General features: G+C 41.1%; 3 non-coding genes across 3 annotated transcripts; all 3 read right to left on the reverse strand.

Moving 5' to 3' along the window:
- Positions 1–326: 326 nt before the first annotated feature.
- Positions 327–398, reverse strand: trnaw-cca (transfer RNA tryptophan (anticodon CCA)). The gene has a single exon. It is a non-coding gene; the product is annotated as a tRNA-Trp (tRNA).
- A 1,197-nt stretch (positions 399–1,595) lies between these two features.
- On the reverse strand, positions 1,596–1,667 carry trnaw-cca (transfer RNA tryptophan (anticodon CCA)). The gene has a single exon. It is a non-coding gene; the product is annotated as a tRNA-Trp (tRNA).
- Positions 1,668–7,139: 5,472 nt separating this feature from the next.
- Positions 7,140–7,211, reverse strand: trnaw-cca (transfer RNA tryptophan (anticodon CCA)). The gene has a single exon. It is a non-coding gene; the product is annotated as a tRNA-Trp (tRNA).
- Between the last annotated feature and the right edge of the window lie 1,923 nt (positions 7,212–9,134).

The raw sequence follows: 9,134 nt of genomic DNA on the forward strand, positions 1-9,134 counted from the left end.
GTCACTTTGTATCACACGTTATAATGCTCGGCTAGTTGTTAGCATGGCACACCCTCATACTCTGCTCCTGATTGGCTTGTAATCCTTACCTACATACTGCACATGTGCAACTCTCAACAAAGATGAAAGAGAAGTGCGATGCCTCACTCTGTAACTAAAACAGAAATGTGTTTCAGGTGTTATATGTGATTCAGGTGATTGATGTTTTTCAGTTGTTTGATGTGTTTCAGGTGTTAGATGTAATACAATAGCCGTTGATGATCAAATCCTTGCTGGGGGAGGACACCCAACTACCACATATTGAGCTACTGCCACCCATCAACATTTGACCCTGACGTGATTTGAACACGCAACCTTCTGATCTGGAGTCAGACGCACTACCGTTGCGCCACAAGGTCTGCTAACTAATGCATGTACAGATCAAATTTCTTTTTGATTAATGCATATACATATGAACTTTTTTTCTGATTAATGCATATACAGATTAACTTTCTTTTTGGTTAATGCATATACATGTGTGCATTTCTCCGTGGATTAAGCGTTTTGTTACTTTCACAGTATTCATATTGAAAATCAACCTGGTTTTGAATCAAAAAAGACACAGAAATCTCCCTTTTTACAATATATGACTTTCAAGGGATCACTTTTGTTTTTCAAAACTTGAACCCTATTTCCTTACTTTTTTGTATCTAAGTGACTGATTTAAGTTTAAGGGTTCTTCTCCGGGTAGCTGGAGGCCAGCGGCTTCGGCAGAGACCAGGCGCTGCGAAAGCAGTTTGTCTTTGGAGGACTTGCTTCCAGAAGACAAGGACCAGATGCTGCGAAAGCAGTTTGTCTTTGGAGGACTTTCTTCCAGAAGACAAGGACCAGATGCTGCGAAAGCAGTTTGTCTTTGGAGGCCTTGCTGCCAGAACGCAGGGACCGGAACACGCAAAGCAGTTGGTCTTTGAGGCCTCCTTACCTGAAGCTGGTGACCTCCAGTCAGCCAGAGAAGAGGACCTGACTGGCTCCGCAGAGGAACAGAACTACCAGCTCTGAGGGCAGGGTCAGGGACCAAGGTAAGTGGTTTAGAAAGGTATTAGGGATCATGAATGCGCTTCAGCAAGCTTAAAACAAGTCTGAAAAAAAAGCCAAAAGTCACCCCCCCCAAAGCGACGTACCATCTCCAACAGAAAACACTGTTCACAAACTGCTCCAGACAGCTCTACTGTAGTCCAGCCTTTACTTCCGTGGCGACCGAGCGTCACTTTGTATCACACGTTATAATGCTCGGCTAGTTGTTAGCATGGCACACCCTCATACTCTGCTCCTGATTGGCTTGTAATCCTTACCTACATACTGCACATGTGCAACTCTCAACAAAGATGAAAGAGAAGTGCGATGCCTCACTCTGTAACTAAAACAGAAATGTGTTTCAGGTGTTATATGTGATTCAGGTGATTGATGTTTTTCAGTTGTTTGATGTGTTTCAGGTGTCTGAAGTGATTCAGGTGTTTCAGGTGTTAGATGTAATACAATAGCCGTTGATGATCAAATCCTTGCTGGGGGAGGACACCCAACTACCACATATTGAGCTACTGCCACCCATCAACATTTGACCCTGACGTGATTTGAACACGCAACCTTCTGATCTGGAGTCAGACGCACTACCGTTGCGCCACAAGGTCTGCTAACTAATGCATGTACAGATCAAATTTCTTTTTGATTAATGCATATACATATGAACTTTTTTTCTGATTAATGCATATACAGATTAACTTTCTTTTTGGTTAATGCATATACATGTGTGCATTTCTCCGTGGATTAAGCGTTTTGTTACTTTCACAGTATTCATATTGAAAATCAACCTGGTTTTGAATCAAAAAAGACACAGAAATCTCCCTTTTTACAATATATGACTTTCAAGGGATCACTTTTGTTTTTCAAAACTTGAACCCTATTTCCTTACTTTTTTGTATCTAAGTGACTGATTTAAGTTTAAGGGTTCTTCTCCGGGTAGCTGGAGGCCAGCGGCTTCGGCAGAGACCAGGCGCTGCGAAAGCAGTTTGTCTTTGGAGGACTTGCTTCCAGAAGACAAGGACCAGATGCTGCGAAAGCAGTTTGTCTTTGGAGGCCTTGCTGCCAGAACGCAGGGACCGGAACACGCAAAGCAGTTGGTCTTTGAGGCCTCCTTACCTGAAGCTGGTGACCTCCAGTCAGCCAGAGAAGAGGACCTGACTGGCTCCGCAGAGGAACAGAACTACCAGCTCTGAGGGCAGGGTCAGGGACCAAGGTAAGTGGTTTAGAAAGGTATTAGGGATCATGAATGCGCTTCAGCAAGCTTAAAACAAGTCTGAAAAAAAAGCCAAAAGTCACCCCCCCCAAGCGACGTACCATCTCCAACAGAAAACACTGTTCACAAACTGCTCCAAACAGCTCTACTGTAGTCCAGCCTGTACTTCCGTGGCGACTGAACGTCACTTTGTATAACACGTTATAATGGTCGGCTAGTTGTTAGCATGGCACACCCTCATACTCTGCTGCTGACTGGCTTGTAATCCTTACCTAGGTACTGAGAAACTCTCAACAAAGATGGAACAGAAGTGCGATGCCTCACTCTGTAACTAAAACAGACATGTGTTTCAGGTGTTTGATGTGTTTCAGGTGTTTGATGTGTTACAGGTGTTTGATGTGTTTCAGGTGATTGATGTGTTACAGGTGTTTGATGTGTTTCAGGTGTCTGAAGTGATTCAGGTGTTTCAGGTGTTAGATGTTTTTGATATGTTTCAGGTATTAGTACATAAAAGGTTATGTGAATACAGGAAATGAAGCCTTTGATGCTCAAATCCTTGCTGGGAGAGGACATCCAACTACCACATACTGGGCTTCTACCACCCACCAACATTTGACCCTGACATGATTTGAACACGCAACTTTCTGATCTGGAGTCAGAAACGCTACCGTTGTGCCACAAGGTCTGCTGATTAATGCATGTACACATCAGATTTCTTTTTGATTAATGTATATTGATACCCGAAATAAAATTGAATTGAATTGAATATACACATCAACTTTTTTCTGATTAATGCATCTACAGATTAACTTTCTTTTGGTTAATGCATATACATGTGTGCATTTCTCCGTGGATTAAGCGTTTTGTTACTTTCACAGTATTCATATTGCAAATCAACCTGGTTATGAATTAAAAAAGGCACAGAAATCTCCCTTTTTACAATATATGACTTTCAAGGGATGACTTTTGTTTTTCAAAACCTGAACCCTATTTCCTTACTTTTTTGTGTCTAAGTGACTGATTTAAGTTTTAGGGTTCTTCTCCGGGTAGCTGGAGGCTAGCGGCTTCGGCAGAGACCAGGCGCTGTGAAAGCAGTTTGTCTTTGGAGGCCTCGCTTCCAGAACGCAGGGACCGTGCGACGCAAAAGCAGTTGGTCTTTGAGGCCTCCTTACCTGAAGCTGGTGATTAATGTGTTTCAGGTGTTAATGTCTGTTATGTCTTTGATGTGTTTGATGTGTTTCAGGTGTTTGATGTGGTTTATGTGTTTGATGTGTTTCAGGTATGTGATGTGTTTCAGGTGTTTGATGTGGTTGATGTGTGTCAGTTGTTTAACGTGTTTCAGGTGTTTGATTTTTTTTTGTGTTTGAGATGTGTTTCATGTGTTTGATTTGTTTCAGGGATTTGATATGTTTCAAGTGTTTGATGTGTTTCAGGTGTTCAATTTGTTTCAGGTGTTTGAGTTGTTTGATGTGTTTGATGTGTTTCAGGTATTTGATGTGTTTAAGGTGTTTGATTTGTTTCAGGTGTTTCATGTGTTTGATATCTTTCAGGTGTTTGATGTAGGTGTTGATGTCTTTGATGTGTTTTATGTGTTTCAGGTTTTTGATGTTTTTTATATATTTCAGGTGCTTGATGTCTTTGATGTGTTTCAGGAGTTTGATGTATTTGATGTGTTTGATGTGTTTCAGGTGTTTGATATGTTTCAGGTGTTTGATGTGTTTCAAGTGTTTGATATGTTTCAGATGTTTGATGTGTTTGATTAGTTTCAGGCGTTTGATGTGTTTTATCTGTTTCAGATGTTTGATGTGTTTCACATGTTTTATGTGTTTCAGGTGCTTGATATGTTTCATGTGTTTGATATGTTTCAGGTGTTTGATGTGTTTCAGGTGTTCAATTTGTTTCAGATGTTTGAGATGTTTGATGTCTTTGATGTTTTTGATATCTTTCAGGTGTTTCAGGTGTTTGATGTGTTTCAGGTGTTTGATGTTTTTTAGGTGTTTAATGTCTTTGATGTGTTTGATATGTTTCAGGTGTTTGATCTGTTTGTGCTTCCGGTGTTGGATGTGTTTCAGGTGTTTGATGTCTTTGATGTGTTTCAGGTGTTTTATATGTTTCAAGTGTTTTAATTTTTTTCAGGTGTTTGATGTGTTTAGGTGATTGATGTGATTCAGGTCTTTGATGTGTTTGTGTTTATGTTGTTTGATGTGTTTCAGGTCTTTGATGTGTGTAATGTCATTTACTCGTTCCAGGTCTTTCATGTGTTTCAGGTGTTTGATGTTTTTGATGTGTTTGATGAGTTTCAGGTGTTTCATGTGTTTCAGGTATTTGATGTTTTTAATGTGTTTCAGGTGTTTGATGTGTTTCAGCTGTTTGATGTGTTTGATGTGTGTCAGTTGTTTAACGTGTTTCAGGTGTTTGATGTGTTTGATGTGTTACAGGTCTTTGATTTTTTTTGAATTTGAGATGTGTTTAAATTTTTTGATTTGTTTCAGGTGTGTGATGTCTTTGATATGTTTCAGGTGTGTGATGTCTTTCAGGTGTTTGATGTGTTTGATTAGTTTCAGGCATTTGACGGGTTACATGTGTTTGAAATGTTTGATGTGTTTCAGGTGTTTGATGTGTTTGAGATGTTTGATGTGTTTCAGGTGCTTGATATGTTTCATGTGTTTGATAGGTTTCAGGGGTTTGATATGTTTCAAGTGTTTGATGTGTTTCAGGTGTTCAATTTGTTTCAGGTGGTTGAGTTGTTTGATATGTTTGATGTGTTTCAGGTATTTGATGTGTTTAAGGTGTTTGATTTGTTTCAGGTGTTTGATGTGTTTGATATCTTTCAGGTTTTTCAGGTGTTTGATGTGTTTTATGTTTTTGATGGGTTTCAGGTGTTTGATGTGTTTCAGGTGTTTGATGTCTTGGATGTGTTTGATGTGTTTCAGGTGTTTCAGGTGTTTTATTTGTTTCAGATGTTTGATGTGTTTCAGGTGCTTGATATGTTTCATGTGTTTGATTTGTTTCAGGGATTTGATATGTTCCAAGTGTTTGATGTGTTTCAGGTGTTCAATTTGTTTCAGGTGTTTGAGTTGTTTGATATGTTTGATGTGTTTCAGGTATTTGATGTGTTTAAGGTGTTTGATTTGTTTCAGGTGTTTCATGTGTTTGATATATTTCAGGTGTTTCAGGTGTTTGATGTGTTTTAGGTTTTTGATGTTTTTTATGTGTTTCAGGTGTTTGATGTCTTTGATGTGTTTCATGTGTTTCAGGTGTTTTATGTCTTTGATGTGTTTTATGTTTTTTATGTGTTTGTGCTTTCGGTGTTCTATGTGTTTCAGGTGTTTGCTGTGTTTGTGTTTCTGTTATTTGATGTGTTTCAGGTCTTTGATGTGTTTTATGTGTTTCAGGTTTTTGATGTTTTTATATGTTTCAGGTGCTTGATGTGTTTGATGTGTTTCAGGTGTTTGATGTATTTGATGTGTTTGATGTGTTTCAGGTGTTTGATATGTTTTAGGTGTTTGATTTGTTTCAGGTGTTTGATGTGTTTCAGATGTTTGATGTGTTTCAGGTGTTTGATGTGTTTGATTAGTTTCAAGCGTTTGACGTGTTTTATCTGTTTCAGATGTTTGATGTGTTTCAGGTGTTTGATGTGTTTCAAATGTTTGATGTGTTTCAGGTGCTTGATGTGTTTCATGTGTTTGATGTGTTTCATGTGTTTGATATGTTTCAGGTGTTTCATGTGTTTCAGGTGTTCAATTTGTTTCAGACGTTCGAGATGTTTGATGTTTTTGATATCTTTCAGGTGTTTGATGTGTTTCAGGTGTTTGATATGTTTCAAGTGTTTGATGTGTTTCAGGTGTTCAATTTGTTTCAGGTGTTTGAGTTGTTTGATATGTTTGATGTGTTTCAGGTATTTGATGTGTTTAAGGTGTTTGATTTGTTTCAGGTGTTTCATGTGTTTGATATCTTTCAGGTGTTTCAGGTGTTTGATGTGTTTTAGGTTTTTGATGTGTTTCAGGTGTTTGATGTGTTTCAGGTGTTTGATGTTTTTTATGTGTTTCAGGTGTTTGATGTCTTTGATGTGTTTGATGTGTTTCAGGTGTTTTATGTCTTTGATGTGTTTTATGTTTTTTATGTGTTTGTGCTTCCGGTGTTCTATGTGTTTCAGGTGTTTGCTGTGTTTGTGTTTCTGTTATTTGATGTGTTTCAGGTCTTTGATGTGTTTAATGTCTTTTATGTGTTTCAGGTGTTGATATCTTTGATGTGTTTTATGTGTTTCAGGTTTTTGATGTTTTTATATGTTTCACTCGCTTGATGTCTTTGATGTGTTTGATGTATTTGATGTGTTTCAGGTGTTTGATATGTTTTAGGTTTTTGATTTGTTTCAGGTTTTTGATGTTTTTATATGTTTCACTCGCTTGATGTCTTTGATGTGTTTGATGTATTTGATGTGTTTCAGGTGTTTGATATGTTTTAGGTTTTTGATTTGTTTCAGGTGTTTGATGTGTTTCAGGTGTTTGATTAGTTTCAAGCATTTGACGTGTTTTATCTGTTTCAGATGTTTGATGTGTTTCACGTGTTTGATGTGTTTCAGGTGTTTGATGTGTTTCAGGTGTCTTTGATGTGTTTGATATGTTTCAGGTGTTTGATCTGTTTGTGCTTCCGGTGTTGGATGTGTTCCAGGTGTTTGATGTCTTTGATGTGTTTCAGGTGTCTGAAGTGATTCAGGTGTTTCAGGTGTTAGATGTTTTTAATGTGTTTCAGGTATTAGATGTATATGTAAATTGGTGCATAAAAGCCTATGTTAATACAGGAAATGAAGCCTTTGATGCTCACCCTGCTGGTGAAGGACACCCAACTACTGCCACCCACCAACATTTGACCCTGACGTGATTTGAACACGCAACCTTCTGATCTGGAGTCAGACGCGCTACCGTTGCGCCACAAGGTCTTATGACTAATGCATGTACAGATCAAATTTCTTTTTGATTAATGCATATACACATGAACTTTTTTTCTGATTAATGCATACAGATTAACTTTCTTTTTGGTTAATGCATATACATGTGTTAAGTGTTTTGTTACTTTCACAGTATTCATATTGCAAATCAACCTGGTTTTGAATCAAAAAAGACACAGAAATCTCCCTTCGGCAGAGACCAGGCGCTGCGAAAGCAGTTTGTCTTTGGAGGCCTCGCTTTCAGAACGCAGGGACCGTTCGATGCAAAGCAGTTGGTCTTTGAGGCCTCCTTACCTGAAGCTGGTGATTAATGTGTTTCAGATGTTATTGTCTTTTATGTCTTTGATGTGTTGATGTGTTTCAGTGTTTTTATATGTTTCAAGTGTTTGATGTGTTTCAGGTGTTTGATGTGTTTAGGTGATTGATGTGATTCAGGTCTTTGATGTGTTTTGTGTTTATTTGCGCAGACGTGGTCTCCCCTATCAAGACTGTACGCTATTACCCTAATAACAAGCCATGGGTAACACGGGAGGTTAAGGCTGTCCTTAACAGGAAGAAGGCTACCTTCAGGAGCAGAGACAGGGAGGCCATGAAGACAGCACAGCGGGAGGTGAAACACTGTGTGAGGGAAGCTAAGGACAGCTACAGGAGGAAGGTGGAGCAGAAGCTGAGGGAGAACAACATGAGGGAGGTCTGGGAAGGTGTGAGGACCATCACAGGTCACAACACAAAGACCAGAACAACTTGGGGGACAATGGAGATGGCCAAGGAGCTGAATAACTTTTTCAACAGGTTTAACCAGCCTTTGCCCACCCCCACCCCCACACTCACCCTCACTGCAGCAATGTTCCCTTCCCTCCACACACCTCCCCCCTGACACCACCACGTCTACACAGTCTACACACCTCCCCCCCAACACCACAATACCCCCCTCCTTCTCCTTAATACAGTCCCCGCCCCACATCACCACAGACCAGGTCAGAGAGCAGCTGAGGAAGCTCCGGCCCAGGAAAGCAGCAGGCCCGATAAAGTGTGTCCGAGACTGCTGAAGACCTGCGCTGCAGAACTGGGGGAGCCGCTCCAACGGATCTTCAACCTTAGCCTGCAGCTAGGGAGTGCCCACCCTTTGGAAGACATCCTTCATCGTTCCAGTTCCCAAGAAGAACAGGCCCAGCGAGCTGAATGACTTCCGACCGGTGGCACTCACTTCACTCCTGATGAAGACGTTGGAGCGGCTCTTCCTCAGCCTCCTCAGACCCCAGGTACAGCACGCCCAGGACCTCCTACAGTTTGCGTACCAGCCAGATTTAGGTGTGGAGGACGCCATCCTCTACCTGCTACACCGGGTCCACACCCATCTGGATAAGGGGAATGGCACAGTGAGGGTCCTCTTCTTGGACTTCTACAGTGCCTTCAATACCATCCGGCCCCCTATACTCCAGGACAAATTGATCAGGATGGGAGTGGACCCCTATCTGGTACACTGGATCAGAGACTACCTCACCGACAGGCCACAGTACTTTAGGCTGAAGGACATCATGTCTGATACTGTGGTCAGCAGCACTGGAGCCCCCCAGGGCACAGTGCTGGCCCCTCTTCTCTTCACCCTGTACACCTCGGACTGTTACAACTCAGAGCTGTGTCACATACAGAAGTACGCAGATGACACAGCCATCGTTGGGTGTATCAGGGGTGACAGGGAGGAGGAGTATCGGAGTCTGGTTGGGGACTTTGCTCTCTGGTGTCGCACTAACTGCCTACAGCTCAACACCTCTAAGATGAAGGAGCTGGTCGTTGACTTTGGGAGGTCCGACCAAGACCAGTCCTGCTAGAGGAGTTGAGGTGAGGCAGTTGAATCATACAAATACCTCGGGCTGTGGCTGGACACAAACTGGACTGGACAACACACAGCAG

The sequence above is a fragment of the Etheostoma spectabile genome, unplaced genomic scaffold (genome assembly GCF_008692095.1).
Source record: "Etheostoma spectabile isolate EspeVRDwgs_2016 unplaced genomic scaffold, UIUC_Espe_1.0 scaffold00001902, whole genome shotgun sequence".
Lineage (NCBI taxonomy): Eukaryota > Metazoa > Chordata > Actinopteri > Perciformes > Percidae > Etheostoma > Etheostoma spectabile.